The following is a 19,421-nucleotide window of genomic DNA, read 5'->3' on the forward strand; positions in this document are numbered from 1 at the left end:
TTCAGAGCGGCATCCTGGAGGTCCCCAGCGGAACAGAGCCCCAGGTACCTGATGCTCAAGGCGTCTCTTCCCTGCTTCCCAGAAGTGCTTCCTGCCACCCCCTACAACCTGGCCTTGGGGTCGGCTTCTGGAATGATTCACACCAAGACACATCCTCAGAGGCCTTCCCTGCCCACCATACCTGTAGGAGGTTGACTTGTAGCCCCAGAAAAGATACGTCCACATCCGAACCCTTAGAACCTGAGAATGTGACCTTATTTGGAAAAGGCGTATTTGCAAATGTAATTAAGGATCTAGAAATAAGGTCATCCTGGATTACCCAGGTGGGCCCTAAATCCAGGAACTGGTGTCCTTCTAAGAAGAGGAGAGGACACACAGAGAGAAGAAGAAGGCTATGTGATGACACAGACACAGAGGAAAATGCCATGTGCAGTCAGAGGCAGAGAATGGAATGACGCCCCCACAAGCCAAGGAACGCCGGCGGCCCCCAGAAGTCAGGAGAGAGGCACGGGACAGATTCTCCCCTAGACCCTCCAGAGGGAACCAATTCTGCAAACACCTTGATCTCAGACTTCTGGCCTCCAGAACTGTGAGAACACATTCCTATTGTTTTAAGCCACCCAGTTGGTGGTAATCTGTTATGGCAGCTCCAGGAAAATAAGGCAATATCTAAGTAGCTCTGCACCCCAGTTCACTCAACAGACCCCAGTTCACTCAACACATCACTCAGTTGAACATCTTCATCAGAAAGTATGCAGGTGACCAGTTTTCTGTCTGTGTCCCTCTCTAGAATGAAAGCAGGTCCTAACTGTCCTCTTTGCCCCTCCCTGTATCTCAGCCCCAGGACTGCACCTGACCCATGATACGTCCTCTGTACAGAACTGATTAATGAATGAATGAGCCAATGGACCCCTGTCTAGCGGTCCTTGTCCACTCCTCAGCTCCCACCTGATCTAGAAGACAAATATCCATCCCCAACTAACCTTGGCCTCATTCTCTCTAGGCCTGGAGCTCTCAACCTGGTGGCACATTAGAATCCCCTAGAGATTTTTTCACAAGCCCCGGCCCAGCCCCATTCCTGAGATTCTGAATGAACTGGTCCAAGGTGGGACCCAGGCAGCAGTGTTTTTTTTTAAATTCTCCAGGTGATGCCAATGGGCAGCCAGGGCTGGGAAGCACTGGTTTAGATGGGGTGTAGGGGTGGGAGTGGGGAACAAGCTAGGGTCAGAGCTCTAGAGGGACCCACCAACCCAGTTTGCCTGGACTGAGGGAGTTCCAGGGATGTAGAACTTGCAGTGCTAAAGCCACAACCATCCCAGCCAATCAGGACGAGTTGGTATAAGTGTTCCTCAAGCCTTGTGAACGATATTCCACCCAGCCAGCCACACCCCATCCTAGCCGCTTTTAGAGGAAGGAATCCCTACTATCTAGAGCAGAGGCCCATGGGTGCCTGCTCTAGCCACGTGGATGTCAGAAAAGAGGGACAGGGCCGCAGCTGGACAGTAGGGGGGTGGGGCAGGGACCTGGGACTCAGGTGCTGATGACAGATAGCCAGCCCCCCACCCCCCAGGCAGGCACGATTCTAACAGAAGAATTTTCTGTTAAGGATTCTAACAGAAGGATTTTCCCATGTGGTTTGTGGGCACTGCAGACTCATTGTGAGAGTCTTTTCGGGTCAGGCTTGGTTTGTTTCCTCCTCAGTGTTCCCTACTAGGGCCTGGCACATAGTAGGTGCTCAGTCAACAGAGGTTGCATGAATAAAGGCATGTAAGAGATTGATAATCGTGTCAGCTGGGAACAACCAGGCCATTCCTGACTTCCTCCTGCCCCAGGAGCAGCCCTGCGATGGAGGATCAACGCCCCAGCTCCCTCGCCATGAGGTGGGACTTCCCTTCCTTCCTGGGATCCCTTCCCAAATGAACGATTTCCACCCACATCCTTTTCTCAGGATCCCTTTCTGAGGAGTGTACTGGCCTGGCCCCATTTTGTTTCCATTTCCTGCATTCAAGATATTCAGCCCCAGTTTGTGATCTCAGTCTTCCTGGGCCTGAGAAACCAACAGACCCCCTCCTGTTTGCCCAGTGGCTGGGGTCACCTGGTAGGCACCAGTGTAGCCCTGCAGGTGTGCCTGGCTAGTGCTCATTCTGACGGTCTGGTGCCCTTTCTAATGCTGATGCCCCACTGAATGGTTAGACCAGCTTTATTGAGATGTAATTCCCATACTATACAATATATTCATTTAAAGTATACAATTCAATAGCTTGTAGTATATGAACTAGATGTCTAACCATCACTACAGTCAAGTTTAGGACATTTTCATTGGTCCAAGATACTTTGTACATCTAATACACTATTTCCCCAAACCTTCATCCTCCCCAGCCCTAGGCACCCAGTAATCTATTTTACTGTCTCTATGGATTTGCCTATTTGGACATTTCATGTAAATGGAATCATACAATATGTGGTCCTTTGTGTCTGGCTTCTTTCACTCAGTATGCTATTTTTAAGGTTCATCCATGTTGTAGCCTGTGTCAGTACTTCACTCCTGTTTAAGGCTGAATAATATTCCATTGTATGGGTAGGTCACACTTGATTTATCCATTTATCCCTGGATGGACATTTGGGTTGTTTTCACTTTTTGGCTATTCTGAATAAGCTGCTATGAACATTCCTGCATAAATCTTTGTATGGATAGATTTTTTTTCAATTCTTTTGTGTGTATACCTAGGAGTGAGATTGCTAGGTCTATATATCTTTTGAGGAACTGCAAGACTGTTCTCCAAAGCTTTATTGAATTAAAAAAAAAATTTTAATGGAAGCAGAACATAACATATATACAGACCAGTGCAAAATCATAAATGTACAACTTAATGTGTTTTCACAAACTGAGCAGTCCTGTGTCACCAGCTCCCAAAAATCAAGGAGCAGGATGTTTCCAGCCCTCCGGTCCTCTCCCAGTCCCCTCCCAGTCCCCTCCCCAAGGGGAACCATTGTTTTGTCCTGTAATAGCACAAGTTCATGTTCCTTTCTGGATTTAAAATATTCTCCACCCTGCGGAGGGTTGGCAGACCATGTTCATAACCAGGACTCCGTGTCCCCTTCCAGCATGGGGGACCCTCAACCCTCCAGGCACAGAGGAATCCTTCCCCCTCCCACCAGGTCAGAGCAATGCCTTCTCTGTTCATCAGAGTGGGAAGAGCTTGGCAAGCTTCAAGAAGGAAGCAGATTGCCTCACCTCTCAGGAACCCTTTTTTCTGTTTTCATGTCTCGCAAGAGGAGGCAGGAAGGCCCAGGAGGCTGGGTGACCTCAGGCTGGGAACATGCCAGGAGGGAAACACACTCCCAAATCTGGAGCCAGGGAGGCTGGCAATGGGGCCTATGGGCCTTCTTCATGCAGCCCCCGTGCCTCCCCGGCGACAGCCTGCTGGGAGTTTTAGGGGCTTTCCCGAAGTTATACAACCAAGAGACATTTTTCTTGAGACATTTTCTTGATCTTGGCTTGGCCTCGAGCTCCGACACTCAGCCTGAAACCGAAAGCTGGGGTTGGTCTGAGCTGTGACTTCTCTTGTCTGAGATTAGGGCTCAGGCCAGACACAGTAACTTCAAAGTCATAACTCATGTGGCCTGAGGGCATGGATGAGCATCTACATCTGTCTGACATCAGAAGTCCTCCGGAGAGCCCAGACGTCTTAGCCTGGCCGAGACACACAGCGGTTGTGAGGGGGATCTGGTACCCGGAGCACAGTCTCCCGGGGAGCGGGGGTGGCGGCAGGGTCTGTGCTGAAGTAAAGCCATGACACGACTACTGTTCGGCTGCAATGAGAGGACCCCAGAGGTCGCAGAGTGTGCCCTTCTGTTGCCCTCTGGATGGACCCTCCTGCCTTCATCACCCGCCACGCTTGCTCTCTGCACAGGGCTCTGACTCTTAAGCAACACATGAACAGGCAGGCTCCCGAGCCCGCCAGCTTCCACTGGCCAATGGGGGCCCCCGACAGGAGGTCAGAATGTAGGGGAGACTGAGCTGCCTCCGTCAAAGATCAACAAACCTGGACACGAGTTAAAGCGGCGAGGACTGGTTTTATTCAGTGATGCTCCTGTAATAAGGAAGGGGGACCAGTGTGAATGGGACTCAACTTCCCTGAAATAAGAGGCTCGAGACTCTTAAAGGCTGGGTCTGCTGAGGGAAGGGCACTGCAGGGTGGGAAGGGGGTTTGTCCATGGGATCATGTCACCTGGCTTTGTTAACTGACTTTTGTCTGGAGGGAAGAAAACTTCTGCTACCTTTACGACAGGAGGCGGTGGTGCAGAGTGAAGTGAGGTCCTTATCCTCCCATAGGGACTAGGAGAGAAAGTGTGTTTTGTGAGGAGCAGAGCGTGTACACTTTTTGGCTCGGAAACTATACTCTGGAGGTCCAGTGGTTAAGACTCTGTGCTCCTAATGCAAGGGGCCAGGGTTCGATTCCTGGTCAGGGAACTGGATCCCATATACTGCAACTAAGCCCACGCACCACAATTAGAGAAGACCGTGCGCTGCAACAAAGACCCAGCACAGCCAAAATAAATAAATTAATTAATTAAATAAAAAAAAAAATAGAAACTGTACTCTTCAGTGCAAACAGATAAAAGCAGCATTTGGCAATGAAAAAGAAAAAAAAGAAAAAAATGTGAGCAGTGGTGAGGCAACCTGCCTCCCTCTTGAAGCGTGCCTGGCTCTTCTTACTCTGACGAACAGAGAAGGCGTTGCTCTAACCCGGGGAGGGGGGCCGAGGGAGGATCCCTCTGTACCTGAATGTTTGCTTTTCAAAGAGAAGGAGAAGATACCCAGGTCCTGGAGAAAATGGTTTTGGGTGGTAGATTTACATTGCAAAGGGCAGAGAAAGGATTTAGAAACATCTCTCCAGCAGTCAAGGAGATCCCAGTGACCCGCTTTAGGCCCCAGCTCTTAGGAATGGTCTCCAATGCCCTCCTCAGCATCACCTGGGAGCTTGATGGAAATGCAGAATCTCAGGCCCCACCCCAGACCCACTGAACTCAAACCAGTGATTCTTAACCACTGCACCACCAGGGAAGTCCCAAGAATTCACCTTCCAATGCAAGGGATGCAGGTTCCATCCCTGGTTGGAGAAGGAAGAAGTAAAATTATCCCTGTTCATGGATGATATGATCTGATGTGTAGAAAACCCTAAAGAGTCCACACCAAAAAATTTGTTAGAATTAATAAATGAATTCAGCAAAGTAGCAGGTTACGAAACCAATACACAGAAGTCAGTTGCATTTCCATATGCTAACAATGAATGATCCAAAAAGGAAATTAAGAATACAATAGCATCAAAATGAATAAAATACTTAGGAATTAATTTGACCAGGGAGGTGAACGACGCGTACAATCAAAACTTCAAAACATTGCTGAAAGAAATCAGAGCGTAAATAAATGGAAATACAACCCATGTTCATAGACTGGAAGATTTAATATTGTTAAGCTGTCAATATTACCCAAATCAATCTACAGAGTCAATGCAATCCCTATCAAAATCCCAATGGCCTTTTTTGTAGAAATAGAAAAATCCATACTAAAATTCATATGGAATCTCAAGGGATCCCAAATAGCCAAGACAATCTTGAAAAAGAACAGAGCTGGAGGACTCACACTTCTTGACTCCAAAACTTCCTACAAAGCTACAGAAATCAAAAGTGTGGTACCAGCATAAAGACAGATATATAGATCGATAGAAAAGAATAAAGCACCTAGAAATAAACCCTCATATATATGGTCAAATGATTTTGACAAGGGTGCCAAGATCATTCAATGGGGAAAAGACAGTCTTTTCAACAAATGGTGCTGGAAAAAGTGAATATCCACGTGCCAAAGAATGAAGTTGGACCCTTACCTAACACCATATATAAAAATTAACTCAAAGTATGTCAAAGACCTGAAACAAGTTTTAACTCTCGGAAGAAAACTTAGGGCAAAAGCTTCACAACCCTGCATTTGGCAATGATTTCTTGGATATGACACAAAGGCACAGGCAACAACAACCAAAAAATAGACAAATTGAACTTCATGAAAAAAGTTTAAATTGTGCATCAAAAGGCACTGTCAACAGAGTAAGAAGCAACCCACAGAATGGAAAAAAATTTGCAAATCGTGTATCTGATAAGGGATTAATATCCAGATTATTTGCAAATCATGTATCTGATAAGGGATTAATATCGAGATTATATTGAAAATTCCTAAAACTCAACAACCCAATCCAAAATGGGCAAAGAACTTAGCCTTTTCTCCAAAGAGTATATGCAAATGGTCAATTAACACATGAAAAGGAACTCAACATTACTAACCATTAAGGAAGTGCAAATCAAGACTACAATGAGATATCAACTCACACCCACTGGATGGCTGCTATTTAAAAAAAAAATACTGTTGCTGATGATGTGGAGAAATTAAAACCCTTATGAATTGTTGATGGGAATGTAAAATGGTACAGCCACTGTGGAAAACAGTATGGCAGTTCCTCAAAAAATTAAAAATAGAGCTACCACATGATCCAGCAATTCCACTTCTGGTTATACACCCAAAAGAACTGAAAGTAAGGTCTCAAAGACACATTTGTACACCCATATTCACAGCAGCATTATTCACAGTAGCTAAAACATGGAAGCAACCTGTGTCCATCAACGAATGAGTAAATGAGCAAAATGTGATACATGCCTACAACAGAATATTATTCAGTCTTAAAGAGGAAGGAAATTCAGACCCTTGTTACAATATGGATGAAACTTGAGGACATTATGCTAAGTGAAATAAGCCAGACACAAAGAGACAAATACTGTATGACTCCACTTATGTAAAGTACTTAGAATGGTCAAATTCATAGAGATGGAAAGTAGAACGGTGGTTGCCAGGGGCTGGGGGTAAGTGGGGGATAGGGGGTTATTGTTTAATGTGTGTAGAGTTTTAGGTTTACAAGGTGAAAAGAGTTCTGAGATGGATGGTGGTGATGGTAGCACAAGATTATGAATGTATTTAATACCACTGAACAGTATACTTAAAAATGGTAAAGATGGTAGGTTTTATGTTGTGTGTATTTTACCACAATAAAAAAATTGGGGGAAAAAAAGTAGCTACTTTTTTTTTACTTTCCACAAGTAGCCTTTTAGTAGGTATAACTCAGACACCACCAGGAGAAAAGAGGCAACGTAAATGAGTAAAGCAGGTGGGTGTCAGGCATTAGGGAGTGGCGGAGATTGTGTCTAACTAAGAAGGACATTGTCCCTGTATTAGTTTGCTACAGCTGCCATAACAAAGTACTATAGACTGGGTGGCTTAAATAACAAAAAAATGATTTTCTCACAATTCCAGGGTTAGAAGTCTGAGATCAAGGTGTCAGCAGGATTAGTTTCTCCTGAGTCCTCTCTCCTTGGCTTGTAGATGGCTGCCTTCTCCCTGTGTCTTCACTCTGTACATTCTTATAGGGACCCCAATCACATTGGATTAGGGCCCCACCCCAATGACCTCATGTTAACCTAATTACCTCTTTAAAGACCCCATCTCCAAATGTAGTGACATTCTGAGGTACTGAGGGTCAAGACTTCAATATATGAATTTGGGGAGGGGGCCCAATTCAGCACACAACATTCTCCATGAGAAGATTCCCTTTCACATTAAAAAAAAAAATTCATTTTGCATGCCAATTGCTTTCACCCCCTGCCTGTTTGCAGGCTTTGCTGCAGCACATTTGTTGACTGAAGAACGGTGGGCCTTTCTTCCTAGATGCGAGAAACCCAGACTCTGCTGGAATTGGGGTGATCTTTGTTCCCTGCACTGTCCAGATTTGGAGAAGCAGATTCATGCATTTATTTGGAAAGGAGAACTCACCCCTGTGGTTTCTCCATCTTGGGAGGAAGTTCCATGAAAACAAAACAAAACTTGTTTTTGAAACACTTTCTCCCAAAATATGTTGGATACTTAGAATTACCACCCTCCTTCCCTGATGCTGCCTGGAGGAACCCAGCCAGGCCTGGCTTGGGGACGAGGAATTTCGGGTTGAGTGAGTCTAAGGCAGCACCTCACCCTCACCCGCCTTCTCAGTGTCCCCGTAGCTGGTCATCACGCACGTTTCTTAACACCCACCCTGGATGTGGCAGCTTCAGAGAAACACTAATTGAGTGCCTGATGAATGCAGAACCTTTTGGTGGTAGGGGAGAGGAGAAATGAGAAGGTGTGTGTTTTGTGAAGGGTGCGTGCTGAGCTAGTTCTAATGACGACTGTTTTACTCTTTTGCTGTGAGATCACAAGCAAGCGGCTTTGCCTCTCTGAGCCTCAGTTTTCCTGTCCTCAGAATGAGGATGAGCCTCGCCCACCTTGTAGGGTTGCCAGGTGACTCAAGTGTGACAACCTAGATGAGTGTGCTTTCAAAAGTCATGAAGGCCTGGGAGGCATGGGCTTTGTCATCACAGTTGGGGTAAACTCAAAATCAGAATGAGACGCACGCCGGTGAACTATCAGAAACGGAGTCCCTAAAAAGATGTGGTGGAGTAGAGCAGAAAGGCAAGAAGTTGGGTTTCAGTTCGTTACTGTGAGCTACACAAATTGTCCGCCCTTGTGCTCCTTGGACTCCTCTTCTGTAAAATGGAGATCAAAGTATCTACCTTTCGGAGACATTTTGAGACCATAATAATCAATACTAATCTGCACTGGACCCTTACTCTGTGCCGGGCTCAGGTGTTTCATTCACCATTCCTCATTTCAGCCCCATGACAGCTCCAAGGGGTAGGGACTAATTTCTACATCCATTTCACGGATGAAGCTCAGAGAAGTCAATTAACTTGCCCAGAGTCACACAGCTTGGGAGAGGTTTACCAGGCTCTCAAATGTGGGCTAGTCGATCTGTGAAAATGCTTATAAGATGTCAAGCTTCAAAGAAAGCTACAGTGTTGTCAGCGATTGCAAGGGGACAGGGAGTGGAGGTGAGGAGAATATAGAAGTGGTGAGTAGTGGGTGGGTAAAACTGAGAAGGCTTCCTGGAGGAATCAGACGTGGTCAGGTCTTGAAGAAGATTAGGGCTATTGACAAATAGAGAGACGGGTGAGGGAATTCCAGGTGGGTGGATTGAAGGGGCAAAGGCAGGGAGGGGGGAATTAGCAAGCTCTGTGCACCGGTGGGAAAGCAGATCGTCTCTGATTGGAGGGTACTGGCGAGAAGGCTGAGACGAACTGAGTGGGGTTAAAAAGGTAAATGGGAGGAAATTATAATTGTGTTATAACCACAACTGTGTTAGTATTAATTGAAGGCTTGCTCTGTACTGCGTACTCTGACTAACACTTAGCTCTAAACTTCAGTTTTCTTATCTGAAAAGAGGTTAAATAGTTGCCTATCTCTCAGGGCTGTTATGAGGATTATATGAAAGAATAGGTGTCCAACTCTTGTAAGCCCAGAAACATACTTGCGGCTTCCTGGTCCCCATTCTTTTGGGGGCGCCCCTGAGCGCGCCCTGTGTGCACTTCATTCCTTCACACATTCTACAAGCATTTACTGACCACCCAGCAGGTGCCAGGCCCTGGGGATTCAACGTGGACCAGACAGAAAACCTCACTGTCCCATTCAGGTGAGAGACACATGCTATGGAGAAAAATAAAGCAGAGAAAGAGGGTAGGGAAGGAGAGAGCCATGTGGATAACTGACTTCAACTTCTTTTCTAAATTGACATAATATAAAATGCAGTGATTAGCATATTCACAAAGTTGTGCAACCATCATCACTATCTAACTCGAGAAAATTTTCATCACCCCCAAAAGAAACCTCATTAGTAGTCACGCCCCATTCCTTCTCCTCCAGCCCCTGGCAACCACTTATCTGCTTTCTGTCTCTATGGATTTACCAATCCTGGACATTTCATACAAATGGAATCATATACTTTACAACCTCCTGTGTTTGGTTTCTCTCACTCACCATGATGTCTTCAAGGTTCATCCAAGTTGCAGCATGAATACTGACGATGTACTGACTTCATTTTTTATGAATGAAAAATATTCCGTTGTGTGCATATATCACATTTTGTTTATCCACTCCTCCACTGAGGGATGTTTGGGTTGTCTCTACTTTGGGGCTATTTCAAATAATGCTGCTATGAGTATTCGTGTACAATTTTTTTGTGTGGACATGTTTTTACTTCTCTTGGATATATGCCTAAGAGTGGAATTGCTGGGTCACATGATAACCCTGTGTAACTTTCTGAGGAATTGCCAAACTGTTTTCCAAAGTGGCTGCACCGTTTCAAATTCCCAACAATGTATGAGGGTTCCAGTTTCTCCACAGTTTTGCCCACACTTACTATCGTTCATCTTTTTCGCCATCCCAGTGAGTGTGGAGTGGTTTTGGTTTGCATTTCCCTGATGACTGATGTTCTTGAGCATCTGTTCCTGTGTGAGTGTGTTACATTGGAGATGTCTGCTGGACATCCGGATAGAGCACAGACAGATGAGGCACAGACAGATGGACATGGAGGCCTAGAGTTCGTGGCAGAGGTCTGGGAGGGGGACATAAATATTGGAGTCAAGAGCGTATGGGTGGCACTTAAAACCATGGGGCTGTATGTGATCACTCAGATGGTGAGTGTGGCTAAAGAAGAGAAGAGGTCTGAGGGCAGAGCCTTGGAGTTCTCTAACTTTGAGGGAGGGGGGCAACCAAGACAAGATATAGGAGGAGAAGCAACCCCAAGTGGGGAAAGTATTGCAGAAAGAGAGTGATGGCCTGTGCCATGCACTACAGGTTGTTCAAGTTACATGTTGGTTTTAACAGCATAGAGGCAACAGTAACCTTGACAAGAGCAATTTCGGTGGATGGCAGGAGAGAAAGCCTGGTTGGAGGGAGGTTGGGAGGATTGGATGAGGGCAGTCAAAAGGTACAAACTTCCAGTTACAAGATAAATAAGTACAAACAGCAAGGGTTTACTATATAGCACAGGGAACTGTATTCAATGCCTTGTAATAAACTCTAATGGAAAAGAATAGAAAAAAAGAATATAGATAGAGGGGCTTCCCTGGTGGCGCAGTGGTTGAGAATCTGCCTGCCAATGCAGCGGACACGGGTTCGAGCCCTGGTCTGGGAAGATCCCACATGCCACGCAGCAACTGAGCCCGTGAGCCACAATTACTGAGCCTGCGCGTCTGGAGCCTGTGCTCCGCAACAAGAGAGGCCGCGACAGTGAGAGGCCCGTGCACCGCGATGAAGAGTGGCCCCCGCTTGCCACAACTAGAGAAAGCCCTCACACAGAAACAAAGACCCAACACAGCCATAAATAAATAAATAAATAAATTAAAAAAAAAAAAGAATATAGATATATATGTATAACCAAATCACTTTGCTGTACACCTGAAACTAACACAATATTGTAAATCAACTATACTTCAATTTAAAAAAAAGATAAATAAGTACTAGGGATGTAACGTACAACATGATAAGTATAATTAACACTGCTGTTTGCTATAAGTGAAGGTTGCTAAAAGGGTAAATCCTAAGCGTTCTCATCACAAGGAAAAAAGTTGTTTTCCTATTTCTTTAATTTTGTATCTATATGAAATGTTGATGCTCACTAAACTTGTGGTAACCGTTTCATGAGGTATTTAAGTCAAATCATTATGCTGTACACCTTAAACTTACACGGTGCTGTATGTCAAGTACATCTCAATAAAACCGGCAGGAAACGAAATTTTTAAATAAATGGAAACAAAGAGAGAGAGAGAGAATGGGAGGAGAAGAATTCAAGACGAGGAATATAGATAGTGCTTTCAAGGAGTTTGGCTTTAAAGGGAGCTGAGAAAGATATCACCTCAGCCCTGCTCGAATGGCTTTCATAAAAACACAAGAGATGACATGTCGGCGAGGATGTGGAGAAAAGAGCACAGTTGTGCACTGTGGGTGGGAATGTAAATTGGTGCAGACACTATGGAGAACAGTATGGACCTTCCTCAGGAACTTACAAACAGAACTATCATGCGATCCAGCAATCCCACTTCTGGGAATTTATCCTAAGGAAATGAAGTCAGGGTTTCTTCAAGATCCTGCACTCCCATGTACATTGCAGCACCATTCACAATAGCCAAGACATGGAAGCAAGCTAAGTGTGTGTCAGCAGGTGAGTGGGTAAAGAAGATGTGGTACACATATGCAGTGGAATATTATTCAACTACGAGAAAGAATGAAATCCCACCGTTTGTAGCAACATGGATGATCGTTGACGACGTTACGCTAAGTGACATAAGTCAAACAGAGGAAGACAAGTACTGTATGACCTCACCTGTACGTGGAATCTTAAAAAGCCGAAGTCAAAGAAACAGAGGAGAGTGCTGGTTACCAGGGGCTGGGGGCAGGGGAAGCGGGGAGATGCTGCTTCCAGTCATAAGATGAATAAGCTCTGGGGAAGGAATGCACAGCACCGTGAATACAGATAACAGTACTGCACTTTGCACTTGAGAGTTGCCAGAGAGTAGATGTTAAATGTTCTCACCACAAAAAGAAGTGTTAATTATGTGACATGATGGAGGTGTTAACTAACAGGGCGGTGGTAATCGTGTGGCAATATACAAGTGTATCAAATCAACACGCTGTACCCCTTAAATTTACACAATGTTGTATGTCAATGATATAATAAAGTTGGGGAAAAAATGAAAAATAAAAGGAGCTGAGAACTGGGGCTGGGACTGGAGGACCTGTGCAGTAGAGAGAGGCACCTCAGAGGACCTACCTCTCTTCCTGGCCATTGTTATCTCCCTGCCCCACCCGCTGCTTGGCAACCGACCTGGGCTTGGTACTAAACGTTTGTAAAATAAATAATGATTATAATAGCAATACCAGTCGCCAGTCCCATTGTCCCCTCAAGGTTGTTAGGAGACTGAAAGTAGAACAAAAATAGCCAAGAGAGCTCCTGGTAAAGTGAGGTTCGTTCTTCTCTGGTACGGGAAGTGTCGTCATCATATATAACAGGATTTCCTTTTTCTTTCCAAAGGCTTGGCTTAATGGTTCTACGCTGTAGCTGAGAGTGTGAACACAGCCTCAACCTTTGGGAGGACAGATTGGCACCAGCCGGCAACCTCTAGGCATTTAGAGGTGTGTGATCATTGCAGGGTTGTCTGTAAAAAAAAACCCAAAGTAACATCAATGCCCATTCTTAAGAGGAATTGGCTAGGTAAACAATGATATATCCATTCCATACAATATTATCATACTGTCAAAAAGAAGGAAAGAGATTTACATGCATGGATATAGAATGATGTCCAAAATACATTAAACGAAATATTTGAAGACCTAGCTGCATAGCAGTATGTGTAGTAGGACGTTAGAAAAGACAAGGACAAGTATGGCTAGCAGGATTTATTTTTTATCAGTTTCAGGGAAAAGAAAGGAGGCAAAGCCAGTGTAGGAATTGATCCCCCACTTTGCAGATGGAGCTGTTATTTCCCAGGAGGCAAAACCAACTTCCTAACCCCCCTTACTGAGCCTGAGGCTGAGCTGTGCGGGGAAGAGTTGATTCTTAGCTACGGGGCACTTTCCAGGGGGCAGTGAAGGTGGCTTCACCCAAACTGGGCTTTCCTGAACATACCACTTCTGAAATGCCCCAAGCCCTCCTCACTGATTACGGGGGGCCAGGAGAGGTATGTGGGCAAACACCATCTGCTTGCATATGCTAAGAACAAGTGGAGTAAATCCTACAGGCAGGCTTCCCATCACCCGTGGCAATTATGGTTACATCCAAAACTCCAACCAAACCACCTCTAGGAGAAATCGGCTGCCCTTCCCAGGGCTTAGCTATGCCAGGACCATATTAGAAACCCAATCTTCTAGTGCCTTTGTTCACGTCTTCATTCATTTATTCACTCATTAAGTTTTTATCAAAGGCTTTATCTATGGCAGACCTTATGATGGACCCTGGAAATAGAAAGATGAATGAGGCCCATTCTCTGCCTTTAAGGAGTACACAGTCCAATGGGAGAAGGTAGGTAGTTAAGTAAATAATTATAATTTCATGAAAGGAGTTAGTGAAAGCCCAAGTATTTAGTGAAAACCCCTACTCCCCACCTGGATGCCTAGGAAAACAAAAGCAATCATCACAAGAAAATTTTAATGACGTGTCTGGTCCTTTATAAGTTTAATTTATAAGTTTAGTTCTCATGCATTTCGTCTCCATATTTCCTTAGGCTCCTGTTGGCTGTGAATTGTTTTTATATTTGTAACATTTTACTGTGAAATAATTATAGACTCATAAGCTGTTGCAAAAATAGTATCAAGCAGTGTGGTGTGTCTCTCACCCAGCTTCCCCCAATGGCAACATCTCACATAACTACAGTGCATTAGCAGACCCAGGAAACTGACATTGGCCCAATAGAATTAACCACACTACAGACCTGTCGAACCCTCCCTACTGAATGCAGCATCTGGCTCTGTCCATCACCCTCTTTCTTGGGTGTTGGTCAGTTTGTCTGAATGTTTGCCACCATTTGCAAAATAAAATTGTCATTCTTGCAAAGTTACAGAAGTTCCTGAAGTTGATGTACGTGATATTGGAGAACCATTCAAACACCCCCAAAGATATTGACAAATGAGCATCCGGCCTATGTGATTCTTAGACCAAGGCACAACTAAAGAAGAGGAAAATGAGGAGAAGAAGACAGGACAGGTGCTTAAAAGAGAACAATTTCATTATGAAAAGACTAAGAAAGGCCTCTGGGAAACTGATAGCATCTTATAATATTTTTACAAGCATGACTCTCTGTATGATCATGGTGTGAAACTTGCAGAAAAGGATGTCATATCATAACTTTCAAACAAATTTTTGTCAGGAAGATGTGTCAAAGAGAAAAAGAAATATCGGCCCTGGCTTCATCATCTGTTTAGTCTAAGAATTAGTACAGAATTGCAATTGTAATTTTGTTAGCTAAAGATAGAATAATGCCTGTAAATTTTAGTTTCATTTAGTTTCACTTTTAAAAGTAGCGTCTCAATCAAATCTTTTGTTTCCTCTTGACATTTACTATGAAATTTTAGTTCCATTCTAACTGAATTTGCTTTTACTTTACTTTTTTTGGTACAAATGATCCTCAAAGAGCAAGAATTTCCTGACAAGGTATTAAAGGGCAAAGGACACAATGACTAGTTCTTCCTGGAGGGGGTCAGGAGAGTCTTCCCCTAAGTAACATTTGGGGTGGGTATTGAAGAATGTGTAGGAGTTCACCAAGTGAAGAAGAGGAGAAAATGTATACAGTAAGAGAATAGTGTGAGTTGAAGTCACAGGAGGATGGAAGAACATGGCTTCCCTTCAGATACTGTGAGTGGGTCACGATGTAGCTGCAGTAGACTGGGATGCGGTAAGGGGTGTTTTTCGTAGTAGGAGATGAAAGCACAGAGGCTGTGCACATGAGACCTCATTGAAGAGCTGATGCTTTATCCCAAGGCAGTGGGGATAAAGGGTTTTGAGCAGAGGGTTTTGAGTTGAGGCAGGACATGATCAGTGTTGCAGTTTAGAAAGATTCCCCTAGCTGCTGCGGCTGTGAATTAGAGGAGGTGAGGGTGAAGGTAGGAAAACAAATTTTTTTTTTTTTTTTTTGGCCGTGCCGCAGGGCTTGTGGGATCTTAGTTCCCCCGACCAGGGATTGAACCTGGTCCTCAGCAGTGAAAGCACGGAGTCCTGACCACTGGACCAGGAAAACACATTTAGAGAGTGGTGGCTACGATATAGGCTCTAGATTAGACCACTGTGTGGCGTCAGGCTCCACCACTGACTAGCCCTGGGACACTCCCTTAATCTTTACAAGCCTCAGCTTCTTCATCTGTATAATGGGAATAGTAACAGTACACACCTCATAGGATTTTCAGGGAGATTAACTGTCAGATATTCTGCTATTAGATAAGGACCATATTAGAGGCTAGATGAGACATGATGGGGAAGATTATATTAAGGATTATGATTTAGGCTGGGTAGAGATGAAGGTGGATTAGAAACTCCAGATATACATTGTCCATATAATCAAATGACCCAGGAACAAATTGCAGGTAGGGGAAGGATGTGGTTGAGGCGGAAGATGTACTTCAGGTCCTTGACCTGGCTGCCCGGGGAGAGGGAATGTCATTCACTGACTCAGGAAACGAAGAAAGAGGAGCAGATTTTGAGTTCAGAGTCAGTAGGTTTGGCTTTGAGCGTGCGTAGAAAGATGAGATGCCCTATCATAGTTAGGAATTTTTATCTTTGTGTCAGGAATGTTTTTATTTAATGCAAGTTTGTCATAAATAGTTCCATAAAGAACTAGAGAAACTATGGTAGCTATCTCAACCACTAGAAATTATGCCAGACTTTTATAGTCCGAAAAAAAACATAGTTTGTTCAAGAAGGGAGAGGACTAAGAACAAAATTCTAGGAAATTTCACGCATCCTGAAGTCATTTATATTAGAAGTAATAGAGAGACTCATAATTCTAGCTCTGTGGAGGATTAGGACCCTAATACTCCACCCACTGAAACAACTAAAATGCTGCATAAGATACTTGAATGCATCTTTTAAACACTTTGCTGATCTAGCACAAAGGTAAGGAATCCACGGAGTCCCCAGAGACATAAAGTCAGGGCTACTGGGTGGTGAGCATCCATCAAAGACAGTTCTTTCCTGAGGGTTTCTTTCAAACTCTGGATAATCTGAGCTTCACCTTTAAAGGATGCAGTAGGTATAAGGGCAGGACACAGTCTAGGGAACCCCCAACTGAGAATTTAACAGTAGATCCCATAATAGAGCAGAACCCCAGAGGATTACACCCTCTCTGTAAGGATGTGTGAGAAACATACCCTGCCAGACAGAAGAGATAGCTACAAAACTTGCCTGTCTCAATCATGGGGGTGAGTGTAGGAGAAAAAAAATCTCACCTGAGACTCTGTCATCACAAGGGGGTCTTCACTCAGGCTTGTGACCTGAATTCATGCTACGTAAGTAGTAAATAAAAAATTTAAAAAAAAACCCCTCAAGCAAATATGTAATTTAAAGATGTCACAAGTTGAAAGTAGGGTCCCCAGGGGTTACCAGAAGTGAAGCTGACTACTCACTAATGGAACTTAACTTTACAACAGAACTCAAACAACACCTACAATAAATTTCTAAAGAAGCGAATAGCTCACAGGTAAAAAAATCCCACACAGAGGAAAGGAAGTACAGCACCATGAGTAGAAATGTAAATGGATCAAACTCTCTAGTCAAAAGACAATGATTTTTAGAATGGATATATTATGTATAAGAGGTATATTTAAAGTTTAAGAGCTCTAGAGAGATTAAAAGTAAATGAGGAGTTCCCTGGCGGTCCAGTGGTTAGGACTCGGCGCTTACACTGCCATGGCCCGGGTTCGATCCCTGGTTGGGGAACTAAGATCCCGAAAGCCATGCAGTGTGGCCAAATAAATAAATAAATAAATAAGATAAAAAGTCAAATGATATGGGAAAAAGATATGCCAAATAAATATAATTAAAATAAAGTTAGTGTCACTATATTAGTATAAGACAAATAGACTTTAAGGTAAAAGCATTATCAGAGGTCAAGAGAGTCATCGCATAATGATAACAAGTTCAATTCAACAAGAAGATGTAACAATTCTAGTTCTGCTCTCAAGTTTTTCCCTTCTCAAAGGAGAGGCTTATCTTACTTGGTTTCAACAGCTGTTCAGATATTCAAGATACTTCAGATTTAGCTTTAACCGGTAAGACTAATTTCCATGAGAATAGGAATTTTTGTCTTTTTTGTTCACTGCTATATTCCCAATGCCTGGTAAATATAGTACCACGCTTGGGTTAGGCGCTCAGTAAATGAAATAATTTGTTGGATGCCTACTATGTGTCAGGACATGTATACATGTTTTCTGATAACTTAAATAAAGAATTATGTCCTCAAAACCTCCCTGGACGGCTGGGATGATTAACACCATTTCAAACATGAGGAAATTAAGGCAGTAAGGCACAGAGAAGTAAAAGGGCATCTTCAAACTTGTATCTGGTAGAATAGGGATTCAAATCCACCTATACTAACAACAAAGCCAGCCATTCCCACACACTCCCTGGCTTCCTTTCAGTTAACATGGGCCAGAGGTACATCAGTGCAGTTTTATGACACTGCAGTAGATTTATATTAATTTTATACTTGCTACAGGAAACGGTTACGTTAGTACACACTCATTCCACAGGCTAAGGAGTATGAGTGTCTAAAGTCATATCTTAAAGATGGAAAACAATTCCCTCTGCTATGATGGTACAAACTTCTACCCTTGTGTCATTTGAGGTCCTCCAGGAAGCAGACACCAAGACAGAGTTGGAATTCAAGAGATTGTTAGGGGATATTGCCTCCAAAAGATAAAGGGGAGAGAGAACAGGACTAGTCGAGCATATCTGACATGTTTGAAAAGAGAGGAGGATTATGTAGAAAGAGCTTCAGATGTGGTGCAGCTCTGAGAAGGCTCAGACAGGTCAACAGGGAGCCTGGGTACTTAGGATGCTCATAGAAGAGCCCCACACTGCCCAGAAATGGCCTTGTATCACTGCCATGCTCAGTCATTGGCCACAGACTTCCTGGGAAACACCTAGCATGAACCTACAAGCAGAGGCAGAGTCCCGAGGCATCCAGGGCTGGAAGCTGTCAGCTGACTGCACACCCTGTGGCAGGTTCTCTCTTGAGGAGAGCCAAGTGGCACATCTCCAGGGCTACCAAAACCTCGATAGTTTACGAAGGACTCACATCACCCCAGCTCCATGACTAAGGCAGTGGTTAAGTTTGTGATCCTGTAGGCTTTGATAGCGGACACCCTCTGATTAAATCCTGGCAGTTACTGGTTATATGACCTTGAGCAGGACACAATGTCTCTGAGTCTCAGGTCCCTGTGGCACCCAAATTCCTTTCATAAGTGTAGAGAACTTATAGAAAACAGTTTGATCTTCTCTGCATCCCCAGAACTGACCCACTGAGAGAAAGAGATAGCATTTCCACATTGGGTCAAATTCCATGTTAACAAATGGTCCCAATACCCCCTTGTTAAGAATATCAAGAGGAATCACAAGGGCCTGCTTTTGAATCTTCTTCAAGTTTCCTTGTACAATGGTGATAATAAGAAAACTCACCTTATAGGCTGGTGTACAAATTTCTGAGTTGAAGAAGATGATGCATGGTGCCAGATGTGGTAATAATGTTGTGGTGGGAACAGTGCTTATCATGATGGAGGTTTGGAGCTGGTGGAGGTGATGGTGATCATGAACGATGGTGGTGAAAAGTGGTGAAAGTGGTGGTGGGGATGGTGGCGAAGATAGAGGTGGTGGGAAGAAGATGAGGAAGGTGGTGGAGGTGGTGGTGATCGTGGAAGTAATGGCGGGGATGATGGAGGTGGTGGAGAGGGAAATGATGGTGGC

This window comes from Balaenoptera physalus (assembly GCF_965194825.1).
Source record: "Balaenoptera physalus genome assembly, chromosome: 16".
Classification (NCBI taxonomy): domain Eukaryota; kingdom Metazoa; phylum Chordata; class Mammalia; order Artiodactyla; family Balaenopteridae; genus Balaenoptera; species Balaenoptera physalus.